The sequence below is a fragment of the Schistocerca americana genome, chromosome 1, assembly GCF_021461395.2.
Source record: "Schistocerca americana isolate TAMUIC-IGC-003095 chromosome 1, iqSchAmer2.1, whole genome shotgun sequence".
NCBI classification, from domain to species: Eukaryota; Metazoa; Arthropoda; class Insecta; order Orthoptera; family Acrididae; genus Schistocerca; species Schistocerca americana.
This window is the reverse complement of record NC_060119.1, coordinates 759,815,530-759,830,241: the sequence shown is the minus strand read 5'-3', so window position 1 is coordinate 759,830,241 and position 14,712 is coordinate 759,815,530. Positions and strand designations below refer to the sequence as shown.

The 14,712-nt window shown below is 43.3% G+C and overlaps 1 pseudogene; it reads right to left on the bottom strand.

Moving 5' to 3' along the window:
• Nucleotides 1–4,504: 4,504 nt before the first annotated feature.
• On the bottom strand, nucleotides 4,505–4,622 carry LOC124555095 (annotated as a pseudogene).
• Between the last annotated feature and the right edge of the window lie 10,090 nt (nucleotides 4,623–14,712).

Genomic DNA, 14,712 nt, shown 5'->3' with positions numbered 1-14,712 from the left:
CCTAGTGTATTCTTAATAGATTTTATGCTGTAGCAGAAAAATATCGATCCAGTAATTGACGTTTCAATGACTTTCGTGTTTTTACGAGATGAAGATGCTGTTGACTGAATTCACACACCCCTGTAAAGGTAACAGGAGGAAAGGAAGATCACGGCTTAACGTCCCATCGACAAAGAGGTCTTTAGAGACGACCAATAAATGCAGCCTTGCTTCATCAGAGAAAAAGAGCATTTATGGATGAACCTTTGCATCATGTACAGACTGCGGTAGCTAGTTGGAGTAATGATGTCTGGCAACAGAATCTGAATTGGTCAGTTGATGCACTGTCGTAGCATTGTAAAGTTTCAGCCTGAGAATCTGCACAGCTTTTGGACGACATAACGCCGGCGCCCCAGTCTGAGAAGCAAAATGATACAACGATGTTTACATTCTTTTCAAGACCGCTCCTCAATAGTGGATAAATAGTGAACCGGACCGTACGCGGCCACCGCAGCCTGAGTCCCTGGTATCTGCCCGATGCCAGAGATAGCTCTTCATAGTACGTGAAATACGTCGTATTTCCGGATTAGCAAACAATTTCATTACAACTGCTGGTTCATCTACATTAGTTTCACTTACAGTAGCTGTAGACAGACCCCGCTCACTGTACACTATATCCTCCTTGGCAGAATACTCCGAACAAGCCCAAACTTTGGAGAGTCGACCGCGCGCTGACTCACTTTATAATCTTCGTATGTGGTCCTGCCATCTGTTTGGGTCGCGGCTATAATTCGGAACGACAGCCGCCGCTTAGCAAAAGAACGGGGGCCTTTCGGTGTTTCCTTTTTTTCCGCCAGGGGTCCTCGGTCGCCGCCAGCGCTCGTGTCTCACGAAGCTCAATCTGTTATTGTTCATCCGTACAACATTATTTACATGCGTTCGCGGCAGAGCCCGCTGCCGGCCGCGACCTCTGCCCGCGCCGGCGGATGAACATATATCAACTGGCGCATCGCCGTATATCTTGACCGGCGTATCTTGATATGTTTTCCACTTCACGGTATCTGAGAAATCCGAAGATTTCGTCGTGTTACAAATGTGCAATATAATTCTTCTGTTACCAAAGTGTATTTTCTCCTGTGTCACCGAGATACAGGGACAGTTCTATATGGAGACCGACAGAAAGTGCACTTACGCCTTTTCCCACGTTAACTGTACGCTCATTATACCGCAGATCTCGTCAGAAACCAATTTCATGAAAGCGTTCGTAAGTTCAAGTTTTCTTACTGACATGAATGAACGTGAAAGAACGAATTCAGAAAAAAAGGTTTTTTTACGATAAAGTTGAAAAGTAGGTCCTAAGACAGATGAATATCGCCCAAAATGTTTCAGCATAGTGTGATGGGGTATCTAGCAAAGTAAAGTCGTGTGGCATGAATGGCTGAGAGACACCGAAGGGCAGGTTGAGCCGCCCAAAGGCACGATTTCTTCGCGAAGTATGAGAACTGTGTGGTGAATGTATTTGTTGTAAGTGTGTCTGTCGGTGTGTGTGTGTGTGTGTGTGTGTGTGTGTGTAGTGTCATGCTCGTTTTCGAGATGATGAGAGATGGGAGACGGTGAAACCAGGCACCGATTATACCCTACTCCTCTGCAAGAGCACAAAGGAGTCCACTGAGCTTAACATACCCATACGACGGGCGGATCACTCACTTCATGAGACTGCGGAGAGGTTTGGAATTGAATCCAGGACATTGGTGGAAAGACTGGGATCATAAACTTTATGCCACTGCCTCTCCTCTCCTTGCCGGACAAATACTGGCAATGAAAATTTTATCCTCTACCACGATTTGAATTGGCCTACATGCAGGTCGAGCGCCATCGAACAGGCGTGCGTTAGCGCTCTCTTTTTTTTTTTTTATTTTAAACTCATTTTGCTCGTTATTGTTCGTTGCATTTGTTCGGGGCGGACGTCCCATGACACGCTTTCAAGTTCATCCTTCATTCATGCACTCAGTTCTTATTTTCTTTTTGTTACAGATGGTAGCAACACTTTCACTGAACACGCTGAGATTTCGTGTCGGCCTCGCGGCCTCGGCCACAGATGTCGGTTTGGGGTACCTATTCAACACAACGTATACAAGCGGAAGGACGAAAACGTAATTTACAACTTAAGGTTTGGTCGATATGGGCACCTTCAGAAGTGTAGCTGTAGTCACGATAGGAGGAGAAGTAAATGGCTGCGGTTGTTTAGCGAACCATCCAGCGTGTACTACCCGACCACGATAGTATTCAACTTGGCTTCCCGTAGCCATTACCGGACACACGCGGGGACGTTACCGTAGTGGTGTCCAAGGAAAACGCATCGCACTGTTAACGCTTTCAGGACAGTTGCGCATGTACTGTAAAGTGGTTCAGTGTGTCACATCACGATAAAGAAAAATCTCGATATGCCGACCAAAGCGCCCCCACTTCCGGGTGCGGAAATGTTATGCGGGCAAGTGCCTTTCAAGTAACGTCTGACCTGTACGGGAATATACATAATGGGTGTACGAGTACAGGTCACAAACGCGAAGTCTGAGTCTCGCCGTGAGTGGTGCACAGATAGCCAAATGGTATGGCGACCGCTCGCGATAAGCAGAAAATCAGGGTTTCGAGTCCCGTTCCGTCATTCCATTCTACAGCTGATGGTTGTCCTCATTCGCAATTGCGAACTTATTTAACGTATCCTGTACAATAATTACATGGGGACTGTAAGAACTGCACGCTGTTTTGATACACAACAGTATTATTCTTTACCTAACGTAATTTTTTTTAATTTAATGTACTTCGTCATTTACTGTTGTTATCATTTCTGCTGTAGTACTAATTCTGTACAATTACAGTATTTACAAAGAATCTGATCTGAATGAATCAGAGATATAAATTGTTGAGGGTTATAAAAACTACGTTCCACTGTATGTATCCACATCTATACTCTACGATCCACTGCGAAGTGCATGGATTTGCACAGCAGGGTGGCGTCTCATTGTACAAGTTATTAGGGCTTTCTCCTATTCCATTTATGTGTGGAGTGTGGAAAGAATGACTGTTTAATGCCTTTGTGCATGCTGTAATTAATCTAAATCTTGTTATCATGATATCCATGAGAGCGATATTTTGGGTTTTGTAGTTAATAATTTGAAGCCGGTTCTTGAAACTTTGTTAATAGATTTTCTCCTGCTTACTTTGTCTGTCTACAAGAATCTGCTACTTCTGTTCCTTCATCATCTCTGTGATACTCTTCCATTGGTCAAACAAACCTGTGACCGAAACTTCCTGGCAGATTAAAACTGTGTGCCGGACCGAGACTCGAACTCGGGACCTTTGCCTTTGGCGGGCAAGTGCTCTACCTGTGACTATTCGCACTGCCCTTCTATGCACATGTTCAGTATCTCCTGTTAGACCTATTTGGTATGGGTCACAGACAGTTGAGCAACATCCTAGCTGGGTTATATGAGTGATTTGTAAGCAATCTCATTTGTAGTCTGATTCCATTTTCCTACTAGTCTACCAACAAGCCGAAGCCTGACACCTGCTTTACCCTATGTGACCATTTCACTCCATTTCATGTCCCTACTGAGTGCTACTCCTAGGTATTTGTATGAGTTTATCGACACCAGCTGTGGCTCACTGGTATTATATTCATAGTGGAACATATCATTTTTGGGCCACGATTGTTGGCGAATGCTGGTCGCTATGTTGAGCTACAGTACTGGATCCCCAGTGACAGTGGGGCTGTTGCTGTTTGCCGGTCTGGAGCTAAAAGGGCTGGTTTCTTCTAAACCGGCTAACGGGCGTGGTCTATCCCAATTAGGTGGTTTGCAACGGCGAGTGTTTTTCCCACAAAATGGCTGGTGTTTCTTCAGAGCATTTCACAGTAGCGGTATGAGCTTTAGCAGGAAATGATCTATCGCAGTGCCTACTTTCTGCCCTGGGGGCTAACTGGCCGAAACGTCTGCATATGAAAAGAATGTCGTGGAGCTGTGCACATTCCACGAAATCAATAAGTCATTTGGTAGCACTGGTGGGTACAGGACGCTGGTTGGGCCCTTTGGGTGGTGTGCAAGCTTATTGCGGAGGTTTACAGTCAGGAATCAGTGAGGTGGTTCTCTAGGTGTGTGAAGTTCAGTAAGTGTTGGGAAGTGCGTTCCCTAAAGCCCGCATGGTAGACCACTTAGTCTATTGCCCGTTTTCGAGGTGGGTGTTGATGCTTAGTTTAGGAAGAGGCCGCTTAAGAGAACGTGGAGCAATGGCTAGCTGGAGGCGCTGTCTAACGGGCACTCCTCCCGAACAGGCCATGAAGACCCAATGGTACCGACCGGCCGCTGTATCATCCTCAGCCCACAGGCGTCAGTGGATGCGAATATGGAGGGGAATGTGATCAGCTCACCGCTCTCCAGGCCGTATGTCACTTTCCGAGGCCGAAGCCGCTAGTTCTCAATCAAGTAGCTACTCAGGTTGCCTCACAAAAGGATGAGAGCACCCCTCTCGCCACCAGCGCTTGGCAGACCGGATGGTCACCCATCCAAGTGCTTGCGTAGCCCAACAGCGCTTAACTTCGGTGATCTGACGGGAACCGGTGTTACCACTGCGGCAAGGCCGTTGGCTCGAAGCGGACTCGGCAAGGGATATTAAAAGAAAAGAAACTGCATTTTGTTTCAAAGGAAATTTAACTGTGGTCTTGCAGGGTTTACAGAGGATTTGATAAAAACCGGTTGTTGACAATACAGAGACTAACTGTGGTGTTCATTGTCCAATCCAGTGGGCGCACTTGAAAGTTTTTGAGAGTAGTCAGACTGCTACAGGGCTCTGAGTAGTGGTATAGAGGAAGTGACTGTTTCACCCTGTCTCGAGGGTCAAGGCGAGACTGGAGACTCTGATTCGCGTGATAGCGTATGTGGAGTAGAGAACAGACATATCCAGGTCCGCGAACAAACGTTTCGGAGGAAGTCCGCAGAGCGATACGACACTTGATATGTCTCGCGCACCGCACGGCGCTAAGTGTTCGTGTACTTTGGCCGCGGCCGCGGGGGTACTTCATCAGGCACTGTGGAAGCTCCGAGACAACGGATGGGGAGGAATCTTTCGACAGAATACTATGTATCTGTTAAGTGCACTATTCTACGTTTCCGATCATTTAAAGCAAGTTGCCGATGTTTGTGTCACTTTGAAATCTTTTCAAGATCTGACTGATTATTTGTGTAGCTTCGTTCAGAGGTACTTCGTTGAGGGTAACTACATCATCTGCATCTTAGGTTATTAGTAATATTGTCTGTAAGACAACACGAACAGCAAGGGACCCAAGACACATCCCTGGGGTACATCCGAAGTTATTTCTACATCTGTCCAAGCGTCCCCATCCAAGTCAATACGCTTCATCCTCCCTACCAAAAAACGTCAGTCCACTCAAAAATTTCGTCTCGTACCCTGTACAATAATAATTTTAATAATAAGCTAATAAGTCAAATGTTTTTCGGAAATCGAGAAATACTGCGTCCACCTGACTGCCTTGATCCGTTGCTTACAGGATGTCTGTGAGAAAAGCGCGAGCTGTGTTTCACACGATATATTTTTCGAAATTCATACTGGTTGGCATCGAGGTTTTGCTTAAGGTACCTCATTATATCTAAGCTTTTAATATGTTCTAAGATTGTGCAATAAATGTATTTAGGGAATATTGGGCGGTAGTTTTATGGATCGCTTCTGCTATCCTTCTTATAGACAGGTGTAGCCTCTGTTTTCTTCCAACCACGGGGCACGCTATTTTGTTCGAAAGATCTGCGTTATATTATAGTTAACAGAGGAGCTAGCTTAGCTACAAACTGATACATAGAATCAGGCCCTGAGGTTTTGTTCAGCTTCAATGATTTCAGTTGTTTCTCAACATCACCGACACTAATATGGATTTCACTCATGTTTTCAGTTGCATCAGGATTAAATTGGAGCAATACTCCTGGGTTTTGCTTCGTAAACAGATTTTTGAAAACGGAGTTAAGCATTTCTGCTTTTGCTTTGCTACTCTCAGTTTCAGATCTTACCTTGTCCGTGAATGACTGGACACAAACTTTGGTTCCACCAACACACTTTCTTTGGGTCTTGTGAAAGTTGTTTCGACAATATTCTGCTACAGTAGTTACACAAGGCTTCACACATTGCTCCCTTGACTGCCAAACGCGTTTCATTCTGCATCCTTCTATCTATAACCCTTATGCTTTCTTTTATATCTATTACGCAGCAGTCCCTGTTTTTTACAAGTTTCTTTACAGCGACCGTCTGCCATGCTGGATCTCTCACGTCATGAACTGTTCTACTGGGCACACATCTATCCAATTCACCGAGTCTTTTCAACTTCAGTCATAGCCTACATCCCTCTGTCCTGGCAGAAAACTTGGAAGTTCCTCACTGAAACATGACGCTACTGCTTCTTTGTCTACTTTTCTGAATATGCATTGTCTAGCTTGAAGGGGGAAACCAGATGGCGCTATGGTTGGCCCGCTAGATGGTGCTACCATAGGTCAAACTGATATCAACTGCGTTTTTTTTAATAGGAACCCCCATTTTTATTACATATTCGTGTAGTTCGTAAAGAACTATGAATGTTTTACTTGGACCACTATTTTCGCTTTGTGATAGATGGCGCTGTAATAGTCACAAACATATGGCTCCCAATTTTAGACGAACAGTTGGTAACAGGTAGGTTTTTTAAATTAAAATACAGAACGTAGATACGTTTGAACATTTTATTTCGGTTATTCCAATGTGATACATGTATCTTTGTGAACTTATCATTTCTGAGAACGCATACTGTTACAGCGTGATTACCTGTAAATACCACATTAATGCAATAAATGCTCAAAATGATGTTCGTCAACCTCAATACATTTGGCAACACGTGTAACGAAATTCTTCTCAACAGCGAGTAGTTCGCCTTCCGTAATGTTCGCACATGCATTGACAACGCGCTGACGAATGTTGTCAGGCGTTGTCGGTGGATCACGATAGCAGATATCCTTCAACTTTCCCCAAAGAAAGAAATCCGGGGACGTAGATCCGGTGAACGTTCGGGCCACGGTATTGTGCTTCGACGACCAATCCACCTGCCATGAAATATGCTATTCAATACCGCTTCAACCGCACGCGAGCTGTGTGCCGGACATCCATCATGTTGTACATCGCCATTCTGCCATGCAGTGAAACATCTTGTAGTAACATCGGTAGAACATTACGCAGGAAATCAACATACATTGCACAATTTAGATTGCCATCGATAAAATGGGGGCCAATTATCCTTCCTCCCATAATGCCGCACCATACATTAAACCGCCAAGGTCGCTGATGTTCCACTTGTCGCAGCCATAGTGGATTTTCCGTTGCCCAATAGTGCATATTATGCCAGTTTACGTTACCGCTGTTGGTGAATGACGCTTCATCGCTAAATAGAACGCGTGCAGAAAATATGACATCGTCTCGTAATTTCTCTTGTGCCCAGTGGCAGAACTTAACACGTCGTTCAGGTGCATCGAAATATGGTAGGGTGCAATCGATGTTGATGTAGCATTCTCAACACCGACGTTTTTGAGATTCCCGATTCTCGCGCAATTTGTCTGCTTCTGATGTGCGGATTAGCCGCGACAGCAGCTAAAACACCTAATTGGGCATCGTCATTTGTTGCAGGTCGTGGTTGACGTTTCACATGTGGCTGAACACTTCCTGTTTCCTTAAATAACGTAACTATCCGGCGAACTGTCCGGACACTTGGACGATGTCGTTCACAATACCGAGCAGCATACATAGCACACGCCCGTCGGGCCTTTTGATCACAATAGCCATACATCAACACGATATCGACCTTTTCCGCAATTGGTAAACGGTCTCTTTTAACACGGGTAATATATCACGAAGCAAATACCGTCCGCACTGGCGGAATGTTACGTGATACCACGTACTTATACGTTTGTGACTATTACTGCGCCATCTATCACAAAGCGTAAAGAGTGGTCCAACTAAAACATTAATGTTTCTATACGTAATACACGAAAATGTAATAAAAATGGGGGTTCCTATTTTTAAAAAAAGCAGTTGATATCCGTTTGACCTATGGCAGTGCCATCTAGTGGCCCAACCATAACGCCATCTGGTTTCCCCCTTCAAGCTAGACGAGTTTCGTTCTTTGTAGTTTTTTCATGAGATATTTGGCCCGGTCACTATCAATGGACCACCCTGTATAAATCTTTATAGTTGTTTTACGAATAGCTGCCCTTTGTACTTTGGTATTCAGTGATGCTATAACTGAGACCGCTTTCGATGTGAACAGCCTCAGAGAGGTCAGGTCTCTTTGATGCCATTAGATCTAAAATATTTTCATCGAGTAGGATTTCGAACTATCTGTTCTACGTAGGTTCCAGAGAAGGCATTTAGTAATGTTTCACAGGATGTCTCATCACGTCCACCACTAACAAAACTATAATTAGCTCAACTGACTGTTGAATGATTAAAGTCTCCTCCAATTACTATAGTATGACCACCGAACTTACATAGAAGCGGACTGAGGTTTTCCGTAAGGTTTCAGTTACATCAGGAGGTGGGTATGTTGGTCGATGAAAGGGTCCTATTACAATTTTATGCCCACACTTTATGCTGAGTCTTGCCCAAACAATTACATGCGTAGATTCGTTTTCTGTCTCTGTGCATTCGAATTGCTTATCTACAGCCACCGTGAATGCCATCTCAATAAAAATGCTATAGCAATCGACTAGACACACAAAAAAATCACAAAAATATATCAATATGGATCTAAACTAATACATCAATATGGAACAAGACTCCATGGATAGCTGCGACTGCGACGAACTTTAAAACGCAACATTAAAAAGCGAAACCTACTCAGATAATACTAAGTTATAGCTTCCGCGTTATTGTTGTGCGAATGTGAGAACTGCTCTCTAATTTCTGACCAAGTACGACAGCTGAGTCGTCTGAAATGAGGTTTCTCCTGTATGTAGCGGGATATTCGTTCCTATATCATATGAAGAATAGTGACTTTAGATAGTAATTAAAAGCGGAATCAGTTACGTGTATTGTATAAAAATATAGAATGAATATGAGAGATAAAAGGTCCCGTGTTCGGGTCTCGGTCCGGCACACAGTTTTAATCTGCCAGAACGTTTCATATCAGAGCACACTCCGCTGCAGAGTGAGAATCTCATTCCGGAATGTGAGAGATAAAGTTCAGCATATTGACAACACTAGAATCACTGAAATTGCGTTGCTGTGTAATCACAGAGGAAAGCATCCACTCCTTGAAACGATGGCATGAACTAGATGAAACAGGCCAATAGGTCTAATCCTTGATGTCTATGATTTGGACGATGACGCTGAACTAGAGATGCGCTCAGTTTATTTCTGTAATTATACTCCGTAAAACTTTTTTAGATGTCGAAGTATTAAAAGGGCAGTAATAAGGTCCGTGAAAATTTATTTTGTCTTCCATATCACTGTAAATGTTCTGTATACAAAGACCAGCTATCGTGACTGTACACTTTGTGATTAGTCTGACGCCAACGAGTCGTTTAATGGAACACTGCAACATTCAAGTCTAAGGAGCCACAGAAACACCAGAAACGCAAAGTCTCAACAGTGAGTTCAAAGAATTTTGCTGTAGGTTTTGAGCTTCATTGAAGCGCTTCCCCGTCGCCTATAGGAACCAAATATGAGGTCAGGCAAAGATGATAAACACCGTTTGTTCGAACATGTGCCATAACCTGCAAGCGGTTGCAACCTCTATCTTCATTTGTTGCCAGTATGAATCCTTCCTTCTGTCCGTTGGGTATATGTACACATGGCCCTTCTAACCTCTCCTTATGCCATTACCTTGAGGAGCACCGACTAATAATAATCCCTGAGCTTCTGCAAGTATTTTGACTTGGGAGTGTATACTGAAGACTTTCCAACATGAGAAGGGTATCATGCTGGATAAGTTTCACTGCCAAACTATGACAGCGGTACATACTTGTTGACAAGAGGGATGGGTGTTGTACCCTGGGTTTTCATTGTACACAGACGATCCTGAGTCAGACATCTTGTCTAGTATTGTCACTCTTGTAACAATAAAGCGAACGGACTGCAAGCATGTTTCTATACTGTAAAGGAAGCAGAGCCTCTAGGAATTTATAATACTCTCATATTACCAATTCATCAAGCATGTTTTCCAGAGAAGTTCAATAAACATAATCACTTTCTGCAGCTCCCACTTGATCCACTGCAGTGAAGACAACTGGAATGAAGTGATCGTATGACATTACTAGCCAGTCAAAAATATTATAGTACTGAACCATTCACCATAATTTTTCACAGAGAATAAAATGCTTGTGGAATTAGTGATCATGTTTAAATTAATTGTAATCTCCATATAGGCCTTTATGGTTTCAAAAGTTTTAGAACAGTGTTCTTGGGATGCACGCTAGAGACTGCGATCATTCTTCAAGAATCTGTTGTATCACTGTGACAACTGATCATATTTGAATTATCTGTGCTTAGGCTTCTGACGAATGGCGCCCAAAATTTGGGACCCGTGGAAGACCTCAAGAAACTGAACATCTCCACGGAAGATATATCAGGCAGGGAGAAACGCAGAGAAAGAAATCAGATAAAAGAAATTTCAGCAAACGCCCAAAGAGAAGAAAACAGGAAAGAAGTGGACAGAAGAGAGGAAGAATAAACGTAGTGAATATGTGAGAGGTTTTTGGGAATAAAATGGAAAGAGGCAGAAAAAAAATTCGCCGATTACTGTGCAAAGAAATTACCGTCATGTGTATGAATGTGATCCATCTGATGTGAAAACAAAGAATGGTATAGGAAGTTTCTAGCAACAGGAAGTGTTCTGAAACATTCTGGCGGTGCACGTTACGGAGTTTCGCAAGAGACAGTGAAGGACATCAGACAAACGTTTCTCAGAAGCCCACGAAGTCAATTCGTCAAGCATGTAGGCAACTTGATGTACCTCGATCAACATTGCATCGTGTAGTTCACCAGCGTCTTCATATGTCTGATCATTGCACCATGAGGGAGGGCATCAGGTAGAATAACCACCTCTAAGTCCCAAAAGACCGTCGCCATGACATTCCGGCTGAGGCTTTGAACTTTTTCTTCATGCATTGCCGTTTTGTTTTGATTCAAAGTGACGAACCCATGGTTCACGTAACGCGCAAGCAGTTATCCACAGATGGTTCTTCGTTGCTCTTTATGCTATTCTGTTAGGTGGTGAGGTACCCAGGTGGCACACACCTATGAGTATCAGTCTTGGAAAGGAGTTTGCCAAGAGAGTTGTATGATTTTATTTAAGTCATCAGAAATACTCAGAAAATGATTTTTAAATACTATACATATACTATCTCGTATCTGATACTTAAGTAACAGAAATATTTTTACTACGAACTGACTTTATATCGTCGATCTTGTGCTGCTGAACGTACACTTTCTTCACAACTGACCATATGGTTTTAATTCTGTCCTGCGAATTAACTATTCTATTTGCGTATCACATACTGTTTGCCTTCCTAATAAGATTTTTAAGCACCTTACATTACTGTTTGTAATACGCTACTGTAGCTTGATTGTGACTACTTCTAAAATTTTGAAATAATTCCCGCTTTGTTCTACATAATATCCTTATCCCACTAGTCAACCACTCAGACTGCCTTTTACTGGTAGTACCCAGTTTAGAATGTTCCAATGGAAAGCAACTCTCAAAGAGCATGAGAAATATGTTAAGGAAACCATTGTATTTGTCGTCTGTGTTATCGGCACTATAAACATCATGCCGCACTTGTTCCTTGACGAGATTTAAAAACTCTCTGTAGCCGTTGGATTAGCTTTCGTACATAGTTTCTAATTATGTGACATTTGTTTGAGTAGAAAAGACTTTTAGTGTTAAAATCTGTATATCATGGCCTGAGTGGCCATTTACTCTTTTACTAACAGAATGACCATCTAGTAATGAAGAATGAATAAAATTATTGTCTATGGCTGTGCTGATGTTTCCCTGCCCCTAGTTGGAAAAAAAACACAGTCTGCATCTGATCATATGAATTTAGGTCTACCAACATCCTTTTTCTCGCACCATCATGTGCAAAATTAATATTGAAGTCACCACATATAACTAATTTCTGGTACTTCCTGTGAAGTGAATCAAAAAACCCCTCTAGCTTGAGCAGAAATGCTCTGAAATCAGAGTTAGGGGACCTATAAACAACAACAATTATAAGTTTAGTTTCACTAACTTCAACTGGCCCTGCATAACATTCAAATGCCTGTTCAGTGCTGCGCCGTGATACGTCTATAGACTCAATTGGAATATTGTGTTTTACGTACATAGCCACTCCCCCACTCCGCAAGGAACTACTTGAAAAACCGCCAGCTAATCTGTATCCTGGTAAAGGAAGACTCTGAACTGTCAAATTATTTAAGTGGTAATCCGATATACGAATAATTTCAGAGTCAACATCTATAAGCGGTTCACTAACTTTATCTTTAATACCTCTTATGTTTGATGAAATACGCTAGTTCCTTCTCTGCTTTTGAACATGACGTCCTCTGAAGGTGAATCCTTAGTTTGAAGGACTTCCTTTAAGCAGGTATACCTATCAGATGACTTCAGTTTTAAAAAAATGCAGCTCTAACACCAACTACTACAGGAATTTTTCCATGAGTGATCCCACGACCACCTACTACACTGTCACCTATAAGCTTTGCCAGCCTCCCCTTCCCATATCCACTGAGGCTCAGGCCATGTCTGGTGAAACCAGATCTTCTGACAGACTCAACTGGCACCACTGCAATGTGACCCATACCCTCTGCCGTGAGTGCCTTTCTCCAGACCCATGTTAACACGCCTAACAGCCGCATTAAGGTGAGGTCGATCATGACGCTAAAACAATTGCACGAAATGCATATTAGTGCCACCAGGTTGAGTAGCTACCTTTACCAGGTCACCACCTACATCATATTCCCTGTCCCTATCTACATCTACATCTACATCCATACTCCGCAAGCCACCTGACGGTGTGTGGCGGAAGGTACCCTGAGTACCTCTATCTGTTCTCCCTTCTATTCCAGTCTCGTATTGTTCGTGGAAAGAAGGATTGTCGGTATGCTTCTGTGTGGGCTCTAATCTCTCTGATTTTATCCTCATGGTCTCTTCGCGAGATATACGTAGGAGGGAGCAATACACTGCTTGACTCCTCGATGAAGGTATGTCTCGAAACTTTAACAAAAGCCCGTACCGAGCTACTGAGTGTCTCTCCTGCAGAGTCTTCCACTGGAGTTTATCTATCATCTCCGTAACACTTTCGCGATTACTAAATGATCCTGTAACGAAGCGCGCTGCTCTCCGTTGGATCTTCTCTATCTCTTCTATCAACCCTATCTGGTACGGATCCCACACTGCTGAGCAGTATTCAAGCAGTGGGCGAACAAGCGTACTGTAACCTACTTCCTTTGTTTTCGGATTGCATTTCCTTAGGATTCTTCCAATGAATCTCAGTCTGGCATCTGCTTTACCGACGATCAACTTTATATGGTCATTCCATTTTAAATCACTCCTAATGCGTACTCCCAGATAATTTATGGAGTTAACTGCTTCCAGTTGCTGACCTGCTATTTTGTAGCTAAATGATAAGGGTTCTATCAAGACTATTCCCTGCTCCAAACACTACCACTACCTGATCCTCCGTAAAATCCCTACGTAACTCCCCTATGCTGTCAGACACCTGAGCCAACCCTGCAGTAGGCTTCATAGTGCTCGTGACCTGGTACTCACTTTCTGCAACAGCTGGGCCACATCTCTACCGTGTGAACTACCTAACAGCAGAACCTTCTTCTTTCTGTTAGACTTTGCAACTGACTTAGAGTTGCTAACTGCTGAGGACTGCTGCATGTTTCCTACACCTACAGTTACAAGAAGCTCCTCTCTACTCATCTCTTACAGTTGGTCAAATATATTGCATATACGCAAAGTACAATTGTCTGAATACCCCCTCCCCCTAGCTCCCTTCTTGCAAACTGCCAGTTCCCACTCTGCAGCACTTTTCACCCTCCTCAACCTGTCTAGTTTCTCCTTTGCGTATTGTAACTGCACTTGAAGGGCACAGATCTTACGCTTCTGCTCCTCTATCAACTTATTTCTACTAGAGATTCTGCATTCACAGGAGAGGATCTCGCTAGAATGCCGACTGGCTTCCCCATTGCATTCCCCCCAATGAAATTCTTTGAACAAATTCCACACCTTAACGCACTACTCACAAACTTACGACTACAGATGGCACACTTCTCACTCATAGTAAAAATTTACAGTTACTAAAAAAAAAACTAAACGTCTACGTTACCTGTAACCGCCTTTCAATACCTGCGACACCCTGGTTTTCCGCCAAAAGAAAGTTAAAGACAACTTCAAATTTTTCAAATGGGACTAAGCACTATGGGACCTAACGTCTAAGGTCATCAGTCCCCTAGACTTAGAACTACTTAAACCTAACTACCCTAAGGACATCAGACACATCCGTGCCCGAGGCAGGATTCGAACCTGCGACTGTAGCAGCAGCGCGGTTTCTGACTGAAGAGCCTAGAACTGCTCGGCCACAGGTGCCGGCCTAATGACAACTATTTGCTTGGGTAGCATTTCTGTTACAGACGCCATTTTGA